The 22,613-nt window shown below is 38.2% G+C and overlaps 1 pseudogene; it reads right to left on the bottom strand.

Moving 5' to 3' along the window:
* Nucleotides 1-536: 536 nt before the first annotated feature.
* On the bottom strand, nt 537-2,372 carry LOC129501752 (heterogeneous nuclear ribonucleoprotein A1-like; annotated as a pseudogene).
* Nucleotides 2,373-22,613: the final 20,241 nt, after the last annotated feature.

Below are 22,613 nucleotides of genomic sequence, written 5' to 3'. Positions count from 1 at the left end.
GTCAAGAGACTATAATGATTTAGTTACATGACTAAGTTAGTATTTCTTTTTTTTTTAAAAAAAAAGACATTTATTCAGCGTCATGATCAGACTATTACATTTAGCAATCAACAGCATAGGTGCAAAAAAAAAAAATCTACATTAAAACCCTTTGTTGGAATGCTTTACACTTTCCACAGAACAGAAACTAAAATAACCTGTTATACAATTAGTCACAAATACAGTCCTCGAGTTTTTTGCCCATGCACATGAGTATTGTCTAAAACATGTCTTCTTTCAAGTGTTTCTAGAGCAATCCTTTTTGTATGTACTAACTCATTTTATCCACCCCTGCCCTCCCACCAAAGAAATAGGGTTTTTGTGAGACTTATCGCTGTTTTCTGATATGGTGAGGGAAACACAGGGGGCAAGAAGGGTGCTTGATATCACACATGAATAAATAAATGGTGTAGGGATGCATAAATAAATAAATAAATAAATAAACAAACAAACAAACAAACAAACATGTCTTCTTTGTAGCAGCTAGGCCCTGCCACCACTGTGCTTGGCCGAGTTCACAAATCTGTTGTAACCTGTAGCTTCCCTGTCACTTCTCTGGCTCTCCTCTCCTGCTAAGCTTTGTTTCCTGGCAGTAATTAAAACCTTCTGCCACTGCCATAGCTGCTGCTGCTGCTGCTGCTGGAACCGCCATAGCCACCTTGGTTTTGTGGTTTGGCAAAGTATTGGCTTCCACCACCATAGGGGCCAGAGCTTCTGCCTCCAAAATTTCCTCCTTTCATGGGTCCAAAATTTGAGGATTGATTGTTGTCATTGCCAAAATCGTTATAGCTTCCGCCACCTCTAAAGTTGCTTCCGTCATTACCAAATCCATTATAGCCATCCCCACTGCCACCCTGTCCACCACCACCTCGACTGCCACCAAAGCCACCTCGACCACTGAAGTTCCCTCCACGACCAAAGGTGTCATCCCCACCAACACCACCTCCACCACCACCACCAAAGTTTCCAGAACCACTTTGGCCTCTTTGGCTGGACGAAGCTCTAGCCATCCCTTGCTTCCATAGGGCTTTCCTTACTTCACAGTTGTGGCCGTTCACAGGATGGTAGTTCTGAATGACAATCTTGTCTACAGAGTCGTGGTCGTCAATGGTCACAAAAGCAAAACCTCTCTTCTTGCCACTGCCTCGGCCCGTCATGATCTCAATCACTTCAGTTTTCCCGTACTGTTCAAAGTAATCTCTCAGGTGATGTTCTTCAGTGTCTTCTTTAATGCCACCGACAAAAATCTTTGTCACAGTTAAGTGGGCACCAGGTCTTTGAGACTCTTCTCGGGAGACGGCCCTCTGGTTCCACGACTCTCCCGTCCACCTCGTGCGGCCGAGCGTTCGAGGCCGGGTCCGCCTCCTCCACGGTGGCGCACAAGACGAACCCAAAGCCTCTGGAGCGCTTGGCGTTGGGGTCTCTCATTACCACACAGTCCGTAAGCGTCCCCCATTGCTCAAAATGGCTCCTCAGACTCTTCATCGGTCGTTTCAAAGCTCAAACCCCTGATGAAGAGCTGCCGCAGCTGCTCGGGCTCTTTGGGAGACTCTGACTTAGACCTGACGGCGGTGGGAGGGGACACCTTAACGATGCTTACTCGGCGGCGTCCAGGAGCAGAAAGGACTAAGTTAGTATTTCTAAGAAGTGTTCTGAAGAACTGCTTCCTAAGGAGAATTCTTGAACCTAAAATGGTAAGATTTTACAATTATTTCTACGTAATTTGAAATCTATCTCCATATAAAGTCTAGTGCCAAATTGGTCATGACTTATCATTTAAAAACAAAACAAAACACAACAACAACAACAAAAAAAAACGCACACACAATTTAGGAGCAGTGTTGCTTCCAGTCTGGTGTCATTTACAAGTTGCTAACACAGTGGCAAGAGTTAGACAGGGATGCTATCTACAAGGTAGACAATATGCTATTTGGTACTCAAAACATTTATCTTTTGATGGCTCAGCAGTTTAGCGCCTGCCTTCAGCCCAGGGCGTGATTCTGGAGTCCCAGGATCAAGTCCCACATTGAGCTCCCTGCATGGAGCCTGCTTCTCCCTCTGCCTGTGTCTCTACCCCCCTCTCTCTCTCTCTGTGTGTGCCTCTCATGAATAAATAAATAAAATCTTTTAAAAAATAAATAAATAAAGTAGAAAATACATAACTATATATTTTAAGAGTCTTTAAGATGGTTTAGAAACATTTAAAAGGTAAAGATGTAAATGATCCTGGTTTAAGGCTCTATTTGACTTTTTAAAACAACATACTTACCCATCAATTTCTCTTGCCATAAATTGGACAATATCCTGATTCTAGTAAGATTCACAGTTGACATAGTACAAGTTATACAGCTAAAAATAAAAAAAAAGAGCATTGAAATCTATTTTTGATAATTAACAAGAACTTAAATATTTCCTAGTGTGCAATATTAAAAGGGAAGCAACCACATTTGGGAAAGCGTATCCACTGATGTTAGGGACATTTTTGGATAAATATTTAAATACACATACTCATTTGCCTGAAAAAAAAATTATATATAAATATGTATAGCAAGCCCAAAGGCTGCATGAATTTTTTTAAAGATTTTATTTATTTATTTGAGAGAGAGAGAGAATGAGCATGAGGGGGTGAGGGCCAGACAGAGGGAGAGGTACAAATCAACTTCCTATTGAGCTCAATCCCAGGACCCTAAGATCATGACTTGAGCTAAAGTCAGGCACTTAACTAACTGAGCCACCCAAGGCACCCCTGCATGAATTTCTTATACTGCTAGATGTTGCTAGGTTATTCTCCAGATAGTTTGTATCAATTTACACTGGACCAGTCATGTAAGAGAGTAAGTTTCCTTATGTCTTACCAACCCTGTATTATCAAACTTTTCTTTACCAACTTAATATAGTGAAAAAAGTGTCATTATTATGGTTTTACTTTTGACTTCTCTTATCATGAGTGAAGTGATTTTATCTGTTTGAGTAATTTTTTTCCTTTCCTTTTTGGTGAAGTTTCCTCACTTCCTGTTAGCCCACAGTCTTTTTCTTTATTGATTTATGGGATATCTTACATATTTAAAAATTGAGTACTTTTGTATAATATATTTCAAAGTTTTTCCAGTTTTATCATGTTTCTACACTTATGATGCTTTTTTTATTTTCATAAAATAATTCATAAAATTGAATTAAATCATTTTAATGGATTTCAGGGGATTTATGTCATTTACAGAAAGGCCTTCCAAATGCCAAGGTTATGAAACCATCTCCCATTATTCCTCAGATACTATTATGTTTTAACATTTTAATATTTATGCCTTCAACCCATCTGGATTTATTTTGAGGGAGATAGGGGTCATCTTTTAAGCTTTCTTTGAAGAAACTAACAAATTGTTCCTTAACAATTTATTGAACAAAGTGTCTTTCCATCATTGATTTGAAATACCACTTTTATATTAAAATCCCATATACAGGGATCCCTGGGTGGCGCAGCGGTTTGGCGCCTGCCTTTGGCCCAGGGCGCGATCCTGGAGACCCGGGATCGAATCCCACATCGGGCTCCCGGTGCATGGAGCCTGCTTCTCCCTCTGCCTATGTCTCTGCGCCTCTCTCTCTCTCTCTCTCTCTCTCTGTGACTATCATAAATAAATAAAAATTAAAAAATAAAATAAAATCCCATATACATTCAACTCTATTTCATAATTTTCCATTCCTCCTGTTCATATACTAGTGCCACACTTTTTTTTTAAGCTGAATGATTTAATATTAGCAAGGGCCAAATTGATCTTGATAATGAAAATGAAGACACGGTAATATTTTCTCAAAAAAATAAACATTTGGAGGGAGAAACATTTCTTTAAAAAAAGAAAAAAAAAGGTTTACTTGGAAAAGCCAGCCTCTTACACAAAAGGTTTTGTACCTATACTTTCACTGTTTCAATTACAATGATATTTTAAAATGTAGTGCCACACTTTTAATTAATGTAGCTTTATTGTGGCATATACATATTAATACGTGATCAACAAATCCTTCCTAAATCTCTCTCTCTAGCTTTCTTCTTTTTTGTTAGAATTTTCCAAGCTAGCTCCTTGATCATTTTCCTATATGAAATTTAGAGTCAACTTGTCTATTTAAAACAAAAATATCTTACTAGTACTTTGCTGAATTAATTGATTAACTTAGGGAGAAATGTCAGCTTTGTAATATCATCTTCCTATCCAAAAGCATGTATTCCTTAACATTTGTCCAAATCTTCTTTTTCTTTAGTGATATCTTAATTTTTTCACATATACTTTGCAAATTTTTGTTAATTTCATACCTAGGTATTTCATATTTTATCACTATTATAATGGGGATTTTCTTCTATTACATTTTCTAACTGCTTTTTTGTCTGTCTCTTGTTCTTGGAGGCTCATTTTCTTATCTCCAGATCTAATTCTTTATGAAAATTTTCTATCCCTATAATCCATCAAAATCTTCTGGAGCTCTGAGCTAACCAATAGGTACTAACTAAAAGATAATACAAATGTTATTATAGTTATGAAGGTAACATAAACATATGCCTCCTATTCACTTTAGGGACTTTGAATACAAATTCAAGCTAAGGAACAAAAAGAGTCACATAGACCAATGGAACAGAAGAGACAGCCTAGAAATAAACCCACACTTCTATGACAAAGAAGGCAAGAATTTACAATAAGAAAAAGTCTCTTTAATAAATGGTGCTGAGAAAACTGAGTAGCTACAAACAAAAGAATGAAATTGGACCACTTTCCTACACTATACACAAAAACAACTCAAAATGGATTAAAGACCTGATATAAAACTTCCTAGAAGAAAATATAGGCAATATTTCTTTGACATCAGCTATAGAAACATTTTTCTAGACATGTCTCCTAAGGCAAGGGAAACAAAAGCAAAATTAAGCTACTGCAACTACACCCAAATATAAAACTTATGCACAGCAAAGAAAACCATCGATAAAACATAAGACAACCTACTAAATGGGAGAAGATATTTACAAATGGCATATCTGATAAAGGGTTAGTATCCAAAATATATAAAGAATTTATACAATTCAATAAAAAAATAATAATCCAACTAAAAATGAGCAGAGCACTTGAATAGATCTTTCTCCAAAGAAGACATACAGATGGCCAACAGACACAAGAAAAGTGTGTCAACATCACTAATCCTCAGGAAAATGCAAGCCAAAACCACAGTGAGATATCTTTTCACACCTAACAGAATGGCTAAAATCAAAACAATTTAAAAAAAAGTGTTGACAAGGATGTGGAGAAAAAGGAACCCTCTTGCACTGTTGTCAGGAATGAAAGTTGGTACAACCATGGTGGAAAGCAGGATGGAGGTTCCTCAAAAAATTGAAAATAGAATTTCTATATAATCCAGTAATTTCACTACTGGGTAGTTATCTCCCCCACCCCCCCAAAAAAAAACATTTAAAAAGATACAAGCATCCCTATGTTTATTGCAACATTATTTACTATAGCCAAAATATGGAAGCAATCCACCTGTCCATTGATAGATGAATGAAAAAAGAAGATAATATGAATATTACTCAGCCATTAAAGAAGTGAAATATCATTTGCAACAATAGGGATGCATCTAGAAAGTATAATGCTAAGTGAAATAAGTCAGTGAGAGCAAGACAAACAGCATATGTTTTCCCTCACATATGGAATTTAAAAAACAAAACAAACAAAGAAATAAAAAGACAAAAAAAGATTCTTAAGTATAGAGAACAAATTGATGGTTGCCAAGGGATGTAAGTAGATTTATGGGTAAAATTGGTGAAGAGGATTAAGTGCACACTTATTGTGATGAACACCGAGTAATGTACAGAAATATTGTATCATTATATTGTACACCTGAAACTATTATAACACCATAAGTTAATTATACCTGCATTTTAAAAATAAATAATTAAAATTTTAAAGATTTTAAAAAATTTTTAAAAATCAAGCTAAAGAATATTTTTTTAAGATTGTATTTATTTATTCATGAAAGACACAGAGAGAAAAGCAGAAACATAGACAGAGGGAGAAGCAGGCTCCTCGCAGGGAGCCCAGTGTAGGACTCAATCCCCAGACCTGGGACCACACCCCAAGCCAAAGGCAGATGCTCAATGGCTGAGCCACTCAGGCATCCCAGCTAAAGAAACCTTAATTCAAGATCACCAGTGGTTTCAGTGACTCATGTTTTCCTTAATGTTTGTTTAATTATATCTTAATTTACCATTTTATGAAATGAAATGAAAAAACTAGGCAGTTTTAATATGATATATAATCTAATTATGTAATTTTGGGTATACTAAGTACAATGAACTCTTCCTAACATGACCTTCAATGAGTCATGCATGACTTTACATAATCCCTTCAGCGCAGAGGAAACTATGGCTTGCTTCTTAGTCAACAGAATATGGTAAAGGTAGTAAAATAATTTCTCCCTTGATTAGGTTACAGTATATGGCAAAAGTGATGGCATAATCAGTCCTGTGTAGTTACATTATGTAAGATTCTCCTTCAGACTGGAAGAAGAGATACTCCTGTTGACCCTGAAGCAGTATGTGGCCATACTGTAAGAAGGCCAAGTATTGAGAACTATGAGAGGCCTTAGGAACTGACAGTTACCTGGTTAACAGCCAGCAAAGAAAAAAAAATGGAACCTCAGTCCTACAACCCTATGGACCTGAATTCTGTCAGAAATCACAGGAGCTTGAAAAAGGACCCTGAGCTCCAGAAAGAAATGCAAACCAGCTGGACCTTTGATTGCAATCTTGTGAAATCCTCTTGCCAAATTGTGCTTGAACTCCTAATCCATGGAAACTGTGAGATAATAAATGTATGTTGTTTTAAGCCTCTACGTTTGTAGTAATTTGTTACAGCAACAATAAAAAACTAATACACTACATCAAATCCTGTCCCTGAACATTTCAACTATGAACAGTTAAATATCACTTATAGTTTGGTAAATCTATGGTGGAGGTTAGTCCTGAATGAAATATCAATATAATATAGATTCATTCTCTCTCTAAATTTACAGTTTTGTGAATAGGGAATACCAGAGTATCCTCAGATACTCCAAAGCTCAAAACTTTGACATGACTCTTTTATACCACATGCTCAAAACCTAAACTAAATATTATTCATCAGCATTTGGAATTTGTCTAACTTGAGTGCAAGTCTTTCTTAGTGCAAGAGTCTATCAGAAAAACAAAAGTATTATTTTAATTAGAACTGAAAAATGGGGTGGGAGGACCCAGAGTTTTATTTTATAGTAACTGAAATGCCTCATTTATCTCTACTTCTGCCTCTTCAAGTACCCTTGGAATGTGAATTCCAGTGTTTTTCTTTTTTGGTGATCAGAGACAAAAATCACAATAACCTACCTATAATTGCTGCTATAATAACATTTTCATGGCAAGCTAGTTTTCTAGATTTTCACACAATATAGCTATTTGAACACTTACAACCCAGCATATGGGTTCATGTTTGACATTCAATGTCTCAGTTGTTTAAGGCAAATTGTTCCATTTCTTTCAAAAAGATCATTAAAATGTTGGCTTACAGAAAATATATTTTGGCTGACCAAACCTTTTTAATGTTTCAGTCCTAGAATTCAAATGTATTCTTTCTATTAAAAGTTATTTTCTTTTTCTTTCCCCACACATTGTAAGACTCTATGAAATTAGTGTTGGACATGCCATTGGATGTAAATCCTAGTGTGTTATTTACCCCCAGTCACTCAGAGAAAAAGACCATATCCAAACTCACATTTTAGAGAGTTCCTGTACAGTACAGATAAGAGTCTTCTAAAGAGGATGGGGATTTACACCTCAAAAGGCTTGTAAAAGTTTGTCCCTGCTCAGGATCACAGAGAAGCATAGACCAAAAGTGAGGGAAGCAAGGCCAGTCTCTGTTTATTTGTAGAGTTGTATTCATCATTCAGCTTTAAGTTTTCTTTCCTACACTGTTATTCCCAAACCTTCCGTAAAGCTGCTATACAACAGCCTTATGTTAGCCATACTACTGAAAAGTATTAAATACAATGAAATATATATTCCGAGGATGAGGCAGTGAGGAAAAGGAGAGCTTCACCACACCATCTTGCCTTGGACCAACATAGTAGTAGCATGAATAATAAGAGCCAACATTTATTTGACATACTATGTGAAAAGCACTTTATATGTAGGTCATAAGTCAAATAAACTGCTTTAAATTGGCCTCCTCTAGACCAGACTCTGGGGCAAAGAACTGTGTTAAAGTGATTTAATAAAAGAGTTTTCAGGAGAAGTAGAAGTAGGATCAGTAAGTGAAGGAAGCTAAGCAAAGGTATAAGCCATGTTGGAGAATAGCTCAACCTCATTGGACCTCACAGAGTTTAAAATATATCTAGTATAAAATATATCTCAGAGTTAGTTACATATCACCCAGGTATGTCTGACGGTTAGAGGGCAAGGAAGATGAGTATCAGTCATTGTTTAAAGGCTCAGGGGAGAGGGGAGCAAGGGACAAAAAATTACCAAGTACTTTTGGGTCTTGAATAATACAAACAATGCAGGTTCTGACAGGCAAAGGAAGTTGACAACACAAACACCAGGTGCTGTCTTGGAAGTGACATTTCATCTGGAACATGCATGTACAAAAATAGAAAAGAAATCTGGAGATATTGGACAACTCACTTTGTACATAACCTCACAACCCAACAAGGTAGCTATTAGTTTTATGTTTACATAATGTAGCTATTAGTTTTACATTTTACAGGTGAGGAGACTGAAATACAGAAAGATTGAGATGTCCAATATCCTACAGCTAATAAGTATCAAGCCAGGATTCGAAACTAGACCATAATCTGCATATTTATCCATTGTATTATTAAAACAGGTGCTAGAGCAGAGCATGCAGAGGCCCAAGGCAGAACTAAAACCGTGGGTTGGAACTTAATAAGAGAGAAGAGGCTAGAACCAGCAATGACTAACATGCAGCACAAATGTACCAAAGCAAGGTGATCCTTGTTTGGGGAAGGTGGGTAATCAGATTTTCTATTAAGCCATTAGGGTGCATCCAGGCATCAGACACTTGGGCTACACACAATATTCATTTTTGCTCTAAGCTTGCAAGGAAGAGAAATTGTTACAAGCAGGGAAGCAACCATAGGGAGAGGGCAAGAACAAAAGAAATATTTCCCTCACTCTTCCCTTTCCCTAATTCCCACTTCCTCATTCCCTTCTACACAAAATAACTGAAATCTAAAAGACTCTTTCAGTTTGATTCTGATACTTACTGAGAATAATCCGAGAAAATTGGCAGAGACATTAAACTCAACATACCATAGTGAGGACAAAGGTCAGAGGATTTCCTCTAAGTTGAATATGCCTATCAGAATAGCTTAGGTAGCAAATAGCTTTTTTATGAATTTTGAAAGCTAGTTGCTTCAATATATTACTTGAGACACCCTGAGAAGATTTATGATGTCAAATATCTCTTTTGGGGTTAATCATGTTACCACTAAATCTAATTAGATCTTCCCTCATTTGAATATTGTTAGGTTTTCACCTTTGGGGGTTGTTTTTTTGTTTTTTTTTTGTTTTTGGGGTTTGTTTTGTTTTGTTTTGGTTTGGTTTTTTTTTTTTTTTTTTTGGTTTTCAACTTTTAAAGAGTCCATTATGGTTTTCAGCTACAGGCCAGACTGAAGTGTACAGAGAGTCTCCTCATGTCTTACCAACATAATAAAATGCTAGATAAAATATAAGTCTCAAATTAGTTTACACAGCTGGGTAAATAATAATAAACTAGAAAGGTAGATTTCAGGTTCCTGAAATGGAGCAGGAACTCAAAGCCAGAGATGTCAGCAAAGCAGCAGATACCCTGAATCTGGATGGCAGGTCTAAGAAAAATGGTCCAGAAAACCTTGTCCTGGAACAAGCTTTCCACATGATAGGAAACCCGTAAGGGAAAAAAAGAAAAAGAAAAACCCCAAACCTCTACTCAACAGCAGAGTCAAATGAGCAAATACTTTTAATCTAGAGCTCAGGTTAGAGAAAAAAGTATCCCTTGAGTAATTAAAACCCTAAGGCTGAACCATACTAGGATATATATCTGAATTTAAATACATATATTTATTTTGGGTCATAGACATACACAAATAAACAAACAGAACCAATTAGAGATGCTAGAAAGAGACCACATATACATGGGAACTGGCTGTATGGCACAGATCACATTAAAAATATCAGAAGAAAGGGGATAGAATAGCCAATGAATTCTGGTAGGCATATTTGATTATCCATAAGAAAAATAAGATAAACTTAGATCTCTATCTCACCCCATATCCAAAAATACATTTGAGATAGATCAAAAAAACACAAATATACAAATTTAGTCTTTCAAAAAATTAGGAAATATTTTAATGAAATTTGATTAGGAAATTATTTCTTAGACATAGCATAAAAGGCACAAACCACAAAGAAAGGGATTGGTAAAATTGGAATAGTAAATTGCACCATTGTGAAAATATTTGCTGCCCCTCCCTATCAGGTTCAACTGTGGGAGATTATATACCCTCACCCCATGTCGCTTGCTTTAGCCAATGAAATGTGAGTATAGTGCTATTTGCCACTTGCAAAGGGAAGCTTAAGGGACTTCTTGTGGGTCTGCAGATTCTCTTTTCTCTCTGCCATATGAATAACATGTCCAAGATAGGAACGTGTCTTCACCTGTGTCCCTACGGTAAAGATATAGAGGAGACAAAGTTTGTCAAACTCTGTGAATAAGAGTGAGAAAAAAACTTTTGTTGCAGTAAATCCTGAGATTTGGGAGTTTTGTTATCACAGCATGACTTAACCTGACTGAAACACTAAAACATATATATGTATATATATGCAAAAGATACCATAGGCAAAAGATTAGGTATGGATGTTTTCAATATATATAATCAACAAAAAATTAGTATGCGGAAAACAAAGAATATCTACAAAATCAGTAAGAAAAAAAAAACTCCAAGTAGAAAATGGCCAAAAAATATTAATAGCTATATTACAAAAATTAAAGACTAAGACTAAATGATCTATAAATATACTACAATAAACCCAACCTGATGAAAAAAGATATATATAGGTACCTAACCATAGCAGTTAATTTTGAGGAGAAAAGGAAATGAAATAAGTTGTGAGGGTTCACTGTATCTGTAATATGTGTTTTTTTTTAACTGTTTTTGGAATAAATATGGTAAAAAATGGTTGAAGAAATCTTCCCACCCACCCTTTTGTGTTCAGGGAAAATGGCTTATTGCAAAGAACCACTGGTTCCCATGCATACTAGATAAGACTCACAGACATCCCCTTGTTTATCTTAGATATGGCCAGATACAGATCTTCCAAATTCACATTCTTTGCCTCATAAATGCTTAGCTGAATTGCTTGCCCCAACTGAACAGTGAGAACAAAATGCACGTTGATCAAACCCTGGTTAAGCCTCTCTCCTGGTCTCAGGTCCCTGAACTGTGGCAAGCAAACAACTCTTCCTTCACTTGCCCTCTTTAGAACACATTAGCCCAGGGTAGAATATTCTCTAATCTACTATCCAGTTGTGTTAGTCTTTCATCCCACATCCCCACACCTTTCTACAAAATAAAGTACCTTTTCGCCTAACTCTTCAGATGCCTGCAGATCTTATGGTCAAAACATCCTCTCTATCACAATAGTTCCTTTCCTTATTTTGCAATAATTCAATCACATGAAGCCTCTCATTACTAATTTTGGATTTGTTTTTTATTTGACAGTCCAGATCCATGTACTTTTCTTGCATTTTGAATATTTCATGAGACAAAGTAGATTTTGAAAAACCCTTATTAAATAGAACATAAATAGGGCAGCCGGGGTGGCTCAACAGTTTAACACCGCCTTCAGCCCAGGGCCTGATCCTGGAGACCTGGGATCGAGTCCCATGTCAGGCTCCCTGCATGGAGTCTGCTTCTCCCTCTGCCTGTGTCTCTGCCTCTCTCTCTCTCTCTGTGTCTCTCATGAATAAATAAATAAAATCTTTTTAAAAATAAAAATTTAGAAAATAAATAAATAAATAGAAAAAATAGTCAATTAAAAAGTTGAAACAATTGTTTCTCAAAATGCCTTGGTGAAAACAGCAAGAGCAGATGTAGGATTAAGAAGTACTGATTGACCAGCCTGGGAACTCATATGAAGTATCAGTGAAAGAACTGAGAATGTTAAGCCTGGGCAAGAAAAGATTCAGAGAGCAGAGCTGCTGTCTGCTGATATACAGAGGTTTTTTATGTGGAAAACAGAATAGGAGGTTCCTATGTGTTGCCATTAAGTAGAAATGTGATTTAAAAAAAAAAATGCCAGTGGAAGTGTGATCGGCAAACAAAAGTTTTAGGAAGACTTTAGCACAATCTAAAAAAGAACTGTCAAACAGAGTTGTCCAAAGGTGGAATGTGCTGCTACCCTGCAAGTCACAAGCACCTCACCAGAGCCAGGGTTTATACATGATCAGTAGGAACATCTTGAAGACAAGTATTGAATGGTTTGTTGGACCATGTAACCAGACAGCTTCTAAATTCTATGGTTCTGTCCACCGGACAGACAGCACCTGAGTGAACTTCATTTTAAGAACCAGGCCATAACTTATTGTCAAGATTTTCCAATTGCCAATAATTTCCAGTCCAGTTAAATTCAAGTAGCAGAAAGAAGGTACCAAACACCTTCCATTGGGAGATATAATAAGCTTTAAGAATTTTTTTTATAAGAGAAGGAGGAGCAAAATCAAAACAAGCAATAAGCAAAAGAAATCATTCTTTCATCAGAATGGGCACAAAGAAACAAAAATAACTGTAACTCCCAAACACTGGATATAGCTATACTTCTCTCTTTAATTGTACTACATCCACTTTAGAGCTTTTATAAGACTAAGAAAACTGTAAAAAAAAAAAAAATGTGAACTCTTCACCAAATTAGGTGATAACTGAATGTTAGGGCAATGAGAAGCTGTTTCTGAAAAAGTCATAACAGGAAACTGAATGACTGTATCAATAAATCCAACAGAATCTAGACAATACAAGGTTCTAGAATAGCAAAAGAAAATGATAGCTGATTTAAGAGTTAAGCAACTCTTTTAGACAAAGAAAAAAACTGTTTTGCAGATTTTTCTGTCAATTACTTTCATATTCCAGCCTCCATGACCATGAAAGCCACACAAGGGGTATAATTATATTTCACAGAAGCTGTTCTTGTTTTAAATCGACCCTTAATATAAGGCAGCCAACAGAGGAAATTATATTTAATAAGACATCTGGCTTCTAAATGAAGATGTATCCTATTTTTATTCTAAAATAATTTTAATTTGGTTTGTAATTGAAACACAAAATTGATATCATTTGGAGTTTCCTGTCCCAGAGAATTATATTTGCAAAGAAAATATCAGAATATTTTCATGGCACAACATTATGCTTTTACGACAAGTCTGAATAGATATTTTGACATTAACATCTTCTAGGAGAATTTAACTTCTTTTTATTCATGAGATTATGTTTGCTTTAACTAAAAAGAAAAACATAGGATATTTGCTTTATCCTATGATGACTTTGTATTTTAATATTTATCTATATCCCAATCTTTTTAATCTATATGTTTTCTCCAAAGTTAGTGTTTTTACTTATACCTCCTTTTGTTAAATAAAAGTTCTTTATCTGTTTGCATTTCATACCATTTTTCTCCTTTCCTTGTCTCTCATCTGTCTCATGTTCCTTCTTTATTCTATGTTTGCAACCAAAAGGATCCATAACTGTGTGGTACCAAGGGAGAGAACTAAATGTTAGTGGAACAAGTTACTTTGCCTACAGAAAAGCCTCCTTTAAGGAAAGATGAAGGAAGATTAAAAAAAAAAAAACTTATTGTAGAAGAGGGGTGCCTGAGTGTCTCAGTCTGCTGTCTGCCTTTGGCTCAGGTCATGATCTCAGGATCCCGGGATAGAGCTCAGCATCAGACTCCCTGCTTCTCCCTCTCCCTCTGCCTCTGCCTCTGCCCCTGTCCCTCCCCCTTTCCCTCCCCCTGCTCTCTCTCTCTCTCTCTCTCTCAAATAAATAAATAAAATATTTTTAAAAATTTTTATCCTAGAAGATAGCTAAAAGGTGAGGTGAAAAAATAATAAAAGAATGCCAAAATAAACCAAAGCAAAAGTCAGGCTACTCAAAATTTAGCAGTTAAGATTAGTGACTATTACATTTACCAAAACAAACATAAGATCTTTTTTTACCAAAATAGTGATATTTTATTACTAATTAAAAATTAAAATATTTAGTACTTACAGTACAGATGCAATGAAACTTTGATCCTATGGAGAAATTATTATTAAGAAAAAAATTATCTCATAAGTGTCCAACTGATCTATTCATAGAATATGAGATTATTACATCATGAAAACTGAATCTAGTGAAAACCTATACCCAAAGCCAACTCTTCTCAAAATAATTGGCCTCTTATGTATTCTTTAAATTATACATATAGTTATTCCTGAGTTTATCTGAAAAATACAAATATATTTATAATTTAAAACAAAGTTGATTATATGAAAAAGGTTCTTTCCCCAAAATATAAAACATTTTACCACATCATTCCTGTTACCGTATATGCTATAATACAAATTTTGTGAAGATCAAGTGGAGTATATTTGTTAGTATGCTAAAATGCAGCTGGTTCAATTAAAATGCCTCAGTGATGCTTTTTGCCTGCAGCAGAATTTGTTATATAATTACTACAACATATCTGCTATATTTTTACTTTTTTTTTTTTAACAAAGATGAACCCAGGTGATTTCTGGATAACTCTCTAATATGAACCAAGAAGGATAATTGTAGAAACTAAAAATGTAAATAAAATATGTGGAACTCAGAGTAATTCAAGAAATTTGCCTTTAAATAAAATTAGTCAATTGCTTTTCAAGAGTTTAGGGATTTTGTGGTAGTTATTGAGAAAATTTCGTGGCAACATTCATCAAAAGTAAACCAACTGTAATAGTAAATAATGGCATAATAAACTTATTGTATGTATCAAATCGAGTACAGGAAAATCAAATTAAGCTCAGGAAGACTCAACATTGAGTACAGGAAGCTGAAGTGCATCATGCATCAAATTCTAATTTCAACTGTTTTTAATCTTTAAATTGATGAACATCACAAGTTAAAGAGGCTTCCTTTTTCGAAAGAAAGAACTCTGAGAAGTATACAAACTTATCTTGATAATAGTTCACTTTAGGTCATTTAAATACTTTTTTCCAGTAGGTTAATATTATGTCTTCTACAATCTTATTTTCCCACAATGTTTTTAATCCAATAAAAACAACTCTAAATGGTATTTATGGATCTGGTTAAGAAATCTTCAAATACAATGGCTTAACAAGTTTATTGAATTATCCATTTGTGAACATCTGAGAAGAGTGGTTTGGCATTTTACTTAAACAATGAGGTAAAAAAAATTACAGACTACAGATATACAGAGAACAGATAAAGTTGTAGACTGGAATACAAGGTAAAATTCAGAAATGTGTAAAACATTATATACACAGAAGTACATAGGGAGAAAATATTCTCTGTCATTTTTCAGAGGAAACAATGTCATTTCTGATTCACTTATATTTGGCAATGGAAACACTGTTTCTTTAGATGTTCTGTCTAGGACCTACAAAAACTTTGAAGTCTTTCTAAGATGTTTTGCTTAGAAATAGTGGCCTTAAAGTATACTGAAACCACAAACACTGTATTGCTATTTGGAAGGAGACAAAACTGGCCATATTTCAATAGATAAAACCACCACAGTGGATGTTACATTAGATTAATAGAACTGAGTTTTACAAAAAAGAAGAAATGAGTTTCACAAAAAAACTGTATAAGTTTTCTTTTTTTTTTTTAAGGTTTTATTTATTTATTCATGAGAGACACACAGAGAGAGGCAGAGAGGCAGGCAACAGAGGCAGAAGCAGGCTCGATGCAGGGAGCCCAACGTGGGACTCGATCCCGGGTCTCCAGGATCATGCCCTGGACTGAAGGCGGCGCTAAACCGCTGAGCCACCCAGGCTGCCCGTGGTCACAGCTTTAAATGTTAGATTCAAAGAAAAGAATGTGGAGGCAAATTTCAGCCTTATAAAGGAAGAATTTTCTAACAACTTTTGCTGGCCAAATGAAAGAAGTCACCTTGAGACAAGTTGTTCTTATAAAGAGGCAGGTGAGCTATTTGTCAAGGATGCAGTAGAGAAATTCTCAGCAGATGGAAGTTTAAACTTAGGTAGCCAGAGCTCCTATTTAGTTACTAACATTTCATTCTTTCAACAATGAAACTGGGGATGTTAAAGGCACTGTAACATCTGAAAGGAAAAGGAATTTCAGGGTAGAGAACGTTTTCCTTATGCTTCTAACAATCACATAATAAACCCTCAATTTACATGTAAGGTGCATGTAGATAAACATAAAGGCATCAGGTTTATCATATGTGTCAGTAGATGGGGCCCTGTCCTTAGAGTGTGGGTTCAGTGGTGAAACCATTTGCTGCAAGTCTTACATTCCTAGAAGAGACTTGAGCAAATTCTTCTCTAAGAGCAGTTTTCCTGCAGCTCCCAAAATGTTGTTATCCAAAGGGATGTGCTAAGTCATATAGGATAGTTTGATTTATCCTGTAGGCCGGTGTCAGTACTGTTAATATTTAGGTTTGAACTAACTCCTGAAATACCACCACCACTATCCATCCCTGTATTAGGGTAAGTTAGACTATGCTGAGTGACAAACAACTGTGAAATCTTGGTGGCTTATGACAACAAGATGTATTTCTGGGTTTAGGTTACATGACTACCATGGATTGGCTGAAGTGCTGCTCAAGTCTCCTTCCTCTGGGATCCACGATGATGGGATAGCCACCATCTGAAACATTGCCAATCACCGTGGTGGAAAGAAAGAGTGAATATGAAACTGCATACTGGCTCTTCTTGAAATAGTGTTGCGCTTCTGGGTTGTGGCATCTTAATTCTATTAGATCTGGGATCCAGGAATCATTGGCTCCAGCCTTTCACTAGTAATCCCTCTCTACATGATCCTGAAAAAACAATGCAAGGAGGAAATATACCATTCCAGTGAGCTTGATTGCATAAGCTGTGTTAGCCTGAGCAGTTCAGTACTAAAAGGGGTTAAATGCCTATTCTTACCTCTACTCGATAGCAGGGATCTGAATCACATTCCTATTACTCCGTAACTGCCAAGAAGAGGCTGAAGAGAACATGAGATACAGAAGAAACTAGAGAGCTTTTGTCTCAAAACCTAGTAGAGAGCTTGTATAGAATGCATTTCCATTACCAAGCCACATGGAGAGGGAAGCCAGAGAACCTGGAGAGAGAAAGAGAGCAAGAGCCCACCAGAGAACGCATGCAGGGTGGCAGATGGATGGGCTATCTCAGGAAGGACAACCTCAATACCATACTTTACTTCTCTCGGGGATCAGAGGCAGAGAGGTAGGAGGGATATAAAACACAACTACACATTCCCTTTTTAACAATTTCAAAATTTCCAGCTAGCAAGGCAGCCCATAAAACTGTATCTTCATAAACCATTCAGCACCATTCACAGGTAGAGACACTTAATCCTGAAGACAAAGGCATAAGGAAATGGTGTCTCCTAACAATGGACTTGCCTCTGGGCAGTGCCAGAGTGAAGGAGAAAAAGAAACAGAGCTTTGATACAGGGATTCTTTCCCTCAGGCTTTATTATCTGACAAGAATGACCTTGAACTAAAGCGTGTAGATGCATGTAGCATATCAGTTAATAATCTATTTTTATTTCTTGGTAGGAAGGTGTGTCACTTTAATGCTTAGACTTTAAAAAGTTTTTCGTAGGTTGTTGTTTATGCTGAATCCTTATAATTTTATTCTATATTTTTCAAGCATCTACAAGTATTTTTATTTTTTTCTTAACAGCGGATGAGAAATGGTCTATTTTTTTACCTTACACATAGAGTGTGGCTGGGGACTGTGACTAAGTGTGAATGTCCTCTCCAGCTTCTAATTTAGGTCTCCAACCACTTTCCTTTTCAACAAGGATTCTTAACAACAAAAAGAAAACAAAATAATGTCCCAATGAATAGGTTATTTATTTATTTATTTATTTATTTATTTATTTATTTATTTATTTTGCAGATAGCTCTTTCTCTCTTTCTTTTTAAGATTTTATTCATTTATGAGAGACACAGAGAGAAAAGCAGACTCCATGGACGCGGGACTCGATCCCAGGTCTCCAGGATCACGCCCTGGGCCGAAGGTGGTGCTAAACCACTGAGCCACCCAGGCTGCCCGCAGATAGCTGTTTCTTAATGGCAGGTACCTCTGTTTTTTCTTAATAATAGTAGCAAAATTTGATTTAGATATTCAGATATGAAATTGACAAAACTGGTTCACAAGGTTGTGGTTATGTGGGTTTATTTCTGAGGGTAAGAGAAGTAAGAATACTGTCTGCAGATTCAGGGTGCAATTACCAGAATAGTTAGAGAGGGACATGCAGATTACCCTGACGGATGGTCTTGAGAAGGCATAAGGATTGGGATCCTATAACACCAGCAGGCAGTTCAATCACAGGGAGGGTAGACTTACAAAGTAGGATTTTTAACATCTCAGGAGCTGTGGCCAACTCCTTCCCCTCTCCCTTTCCTTCCTTAGATTAGCACCTGATTCCTGGACATCCTTTGTGGGCAGAGTACTCTTTCTTCTCTCTTTTGCCAAATAAAAATATTCCTCTATCCTTATTAGCTCTAGTGACGTGGTGGAGGTTCAGTGTGCAGGCTTTGGAGTTAGACTTCATGAGTTCAGCTTCTGATACCACCATGCACATGACTTTGACAGTCACTTAATTTTAGTAGGCCTCTGTTTTCTTATTTGGAAAGTGACAATAATTTTTTTACATTTCTTTGTGTAATGATTAAATGAGATAGTTATTGTAAGGTGCTTTAACAAAGTGCTGGGAATATTGTAGGTGGTGAATAGTGGTATGTGCTCTCTCTATCTAAAATTACTCTTGGGGTCAATTTTCTAAGGTGGCTTGATTTTTAAGCTTTGGACAAACTGGAGGATCATGTTTTGCTTTTGGTTAAGGAAATATATTTACAATACCTATTACTTCTAAGAGGAAGGCACCTGAAAACCACAATTTTAAAAGGAGTTTTGGGTCCCTGGGTGGCTCATTCAGTTAAGTGTCTGCCTTCGGCTCAGGTCTGATCCCGGGGTCTGGGATGGAGCTCTGCTCAGTGGAGACAGCCTGCTTCTCTCTCTCCCTGTGCCCCCTACTCATGCTTCTCTCTCTACAGCTCTCTCCCTCTCTCAAATAAATAGATAAAATCTTTAAAAAAGTAAAACGGAGCGTTATCTATGAGGGATGGCAGAGTAAGCTATTATTTGTCCTTTTGATCTTAAGCCCTTATACTGCAGCAATGTATTTGCATAAAAAAAGCAAGTTTAAAAAGCTCTCTTTGCAGTCTTTACATAATCCATGTGGTTGCTCAGGATCCTCTTTCTGTTATTCCCTTTCCTTATTCCTTTGTTCCCAGAATGTAGTTTGGGCTCCTTTTTATCTGGTCCTGGATTCTGGGATTCAACTCCACTTTGAAAGTTGCTTCTGGCTGCTTTGGATTTGATAACCTTCAGCTTTCCTGTCATTTTTGGCCTTAGTACCCTGCCCATCTCCCAGTTCTTCTCATCCCTTCGCATATGGAGTCATGACTGATGGCAGTAGACCTAGGCAGTCCTGAGCCGGAGCTGCTGAGAGTCACTATACGGGGACACTGACTTTTCATTCCCAGTGTGCCGTAAACCAGTATTGTAGTAACCCTGGTGGGCAGGCAGATTCATAAGCAGAGTCTCCAGGACTTGGAGGTGGGCTTGGGGTGGACGGGGGTTGGTGGATATGACAAAGCTCCATGGCAATGACAAGAGGGAACTTTCAGAGGGACAAAACAGGATCTTAACCTGAGCAAATAAATACTCAGGTAAATCATCAACCTCATGGATGCCTCTGTTATGCAGGGGCATATGTCCTTCACTTTGGTTGTGCCACTGTCTTTCCTGTCATGTGTAGCTGTCAGTATGTAAAGTAAATTTTGCTGTTCACCTACTTTTAAGGAACTTGTATCCTGTGTCTGTGTCTGTTTTCATCGGTCACAGTGCCATCATCCTAATGACCACTGTGCCCTATTCTAGCCCCTGGTCCACACCATTCCACCCATGCCTGGAAGAACCTTCAGGACAATGAGAGGGGAGCCAAGAATGTAGATATTTCTTGCAACCAGTCTACATCTTTCTCTCAATACAAAAACAAACTAACCAAAACCCAAATAAACAGTGGTTTTGAGGACCTAGGGAATTTAGCTAGACAGCATTTTGAAGTCATACTTGTCTTCCCCCTACGCCCAACTTCTCTCATAATTTCTGGTACATAGTAGTGTCGGAATTGCAGGAACTAAATAGGTGACACATTGCTTTCCTTTTGAAGCCGGGAATCAATTAAGAGATAGAGAACTCAGCTGAAAATCAACAGGTTGCTGATAGCACATAAACTGTCATTGCTCAAATTAGAAAAAGGCACCTTCTTCCTTTGGGCATAAGAATTAGCAGAAAATAGGGAGGGGCAAGATGGCGGAAGAGCAGGGTCCCCAAATCGCCTGTCCCCACCAAATTACCTAGATAACCTTCAAACCATCCTGAAAATCTACGAATTCGGCCTGAGATGTAAAGAGAGACCAGCTGGAACGCTACAGTGAGAAAAGTCCGCGCTTCTATCAAGGTAGGAAGACGGGGAAAAAGAAATAAAGACACAAAAGGCCTCCGAGGGGGAGGGGCCCCGCGAGGAGCCGGGCTGAGGCCGGGGCGAGTGTCCCCAGGACAGGAGAGCCCCGTCCCGGAGGAGCAGGAGCTGCACCAACCTTCCCGGGCGGGCGGAAAGGGGCTCGCAGGGAGGTGGGGCAGGACCCAGGAGGGCGGGGATGCCCTCGGGCTCCCGGGGACACTAACAGACACCTGCGAGCGCAGGGGAGTGCGCCGAGCTCCCTAAGGGCTGCAGCGCGCGCGGCGGGGCCGGAGCAGCTCGGAGGGGCTCGGGCGGCGGCTCCGCGGAGGGGGCTGCGGGGCGGGAGCGCGAGTCCAACAGCGCAGGCCCCGGAGCACAGGGCGCCGGGACACAGCCCAGGATCCGGCCCCCCCGGGACAGGCAGAGGCCGGGAGGGCCCAGGACAGCGAGGACGCTCCTGCCCCGAGCTGAGCAGATCAGCGGCCCCGCCCCGGAGCCTCCAGGCCCTGCGGACGGAGAACCGAGAGCCCCGAGCCCCGTAGTTCCTGCGGAGGCTGAATCCAGGCTTCCAGAGTTGCCATAGCAACTGCTGCTGTTCCTCCTGGGGCCCCACGGGGTAAACAACCCCCGCTGAGCCCTGCAGCAGGCAGGGGCAGAGCAGCTCCCCCAAGTGCTAACACCTGAGAATCAGCACAGCAGGCCCCTCCCCCAGAAGACCAGCTGGACGGACCAGTGATACTCCCCCGTGTTCCAATACAACTTGTTTTTGGCCACTCTGCACTGAGCAAAATGACTAGAAGGAAAACCTCACCTCAAAAGAAAGAATCAGAAACAGCCCTCTCTCCCACAGAGTTACAAAATCTGGATTACACTTCAATGTCAGAAAGCCAATTCAGAAGCACCATTATACAGCTACTGGTGGCTCTAGAAAAAAGCATTAAGGCCTCACGAGACTTCATGACTGCAGAATTTAGATCCAATCAGGCAGAAATTAAAAATCAATTGAATGAGATGCAATCCAAACTAGAAGTCCTAACGACGAGGGTTAACGTGGTGGAAGAACGAGTGAGTGACATAGAAGACAAGTTGATGGCAAAGAGGGAAACTGAGGAAAAAAGAGACAGACAATTAAGGGACCATGAAGACAGATTCAGGCAAATAAATGACACTCTAAGGAAGAAAAACCTACGTTTAATTGGGGTTCCCGAGGGCGCCGAAAGGGACAGAGGGCCAGAATATGTATTTGAACAAATCCTAGCTGAAAACCTTCCCAATCTGGGAAGGGAAACAGGCATTCAGATCCAGGAAATAGAGAGATCCCCCCTAAAATCAATAAAAACCGTTCAACACCTCGACATCTAATAGTGAAGCTTGCAAATTCCAAAGATAAAGAGAAGATCCTTAAAGCAGCAAGAGACAAGAAGTCCCTGACTTTCATGGGGAGGAATATTAGGGTAACAGCAGACCTCTCCACAGAGACCTGGCAGGCCAGAAAGGGCTGGCAGGATATATTCAGGGTCCTAAATGAGAAGAACATGCAACCAAGAATACTTTATCCAGCAAGGCTCTCATTCAAAATGGAAGGAGAGATAAAGAGCTTCCAAGACAGGCAGGAACTGAAAGAATATGTGACCTCCAAACCAGCTCTGCAAGAAATTTTAAGGGGGACTCTTAAAACTCCCCTTTAAGAAGAAGTTCAAGTAACTCTGAACGTGAATGGGCTTAATGACCCCATCAAAAGGCGCAGAGTT

Source organism: Nyctereutes procyonoides, unplaced genomic scaffold (assembly GCF_905146905.1).
Source record: "Nyctereutes procyonoides isolate TBG_1078 unplaced genomic scaffold, NYPRO_anot_genome, whole genome shotgun sequence".
In the NCBI taxonomy this organism is placed as follows: Eukaryota; Metazoa; Chordata; class Mammalia; order Carnivora; family Canidae; genus Nyctereutes; species Nyctereutes procyonoides.
Note: the sequence above shows the minus strand (reverse complement) of the source record. Positions and strands in the feature narration are given on the sequence as shown.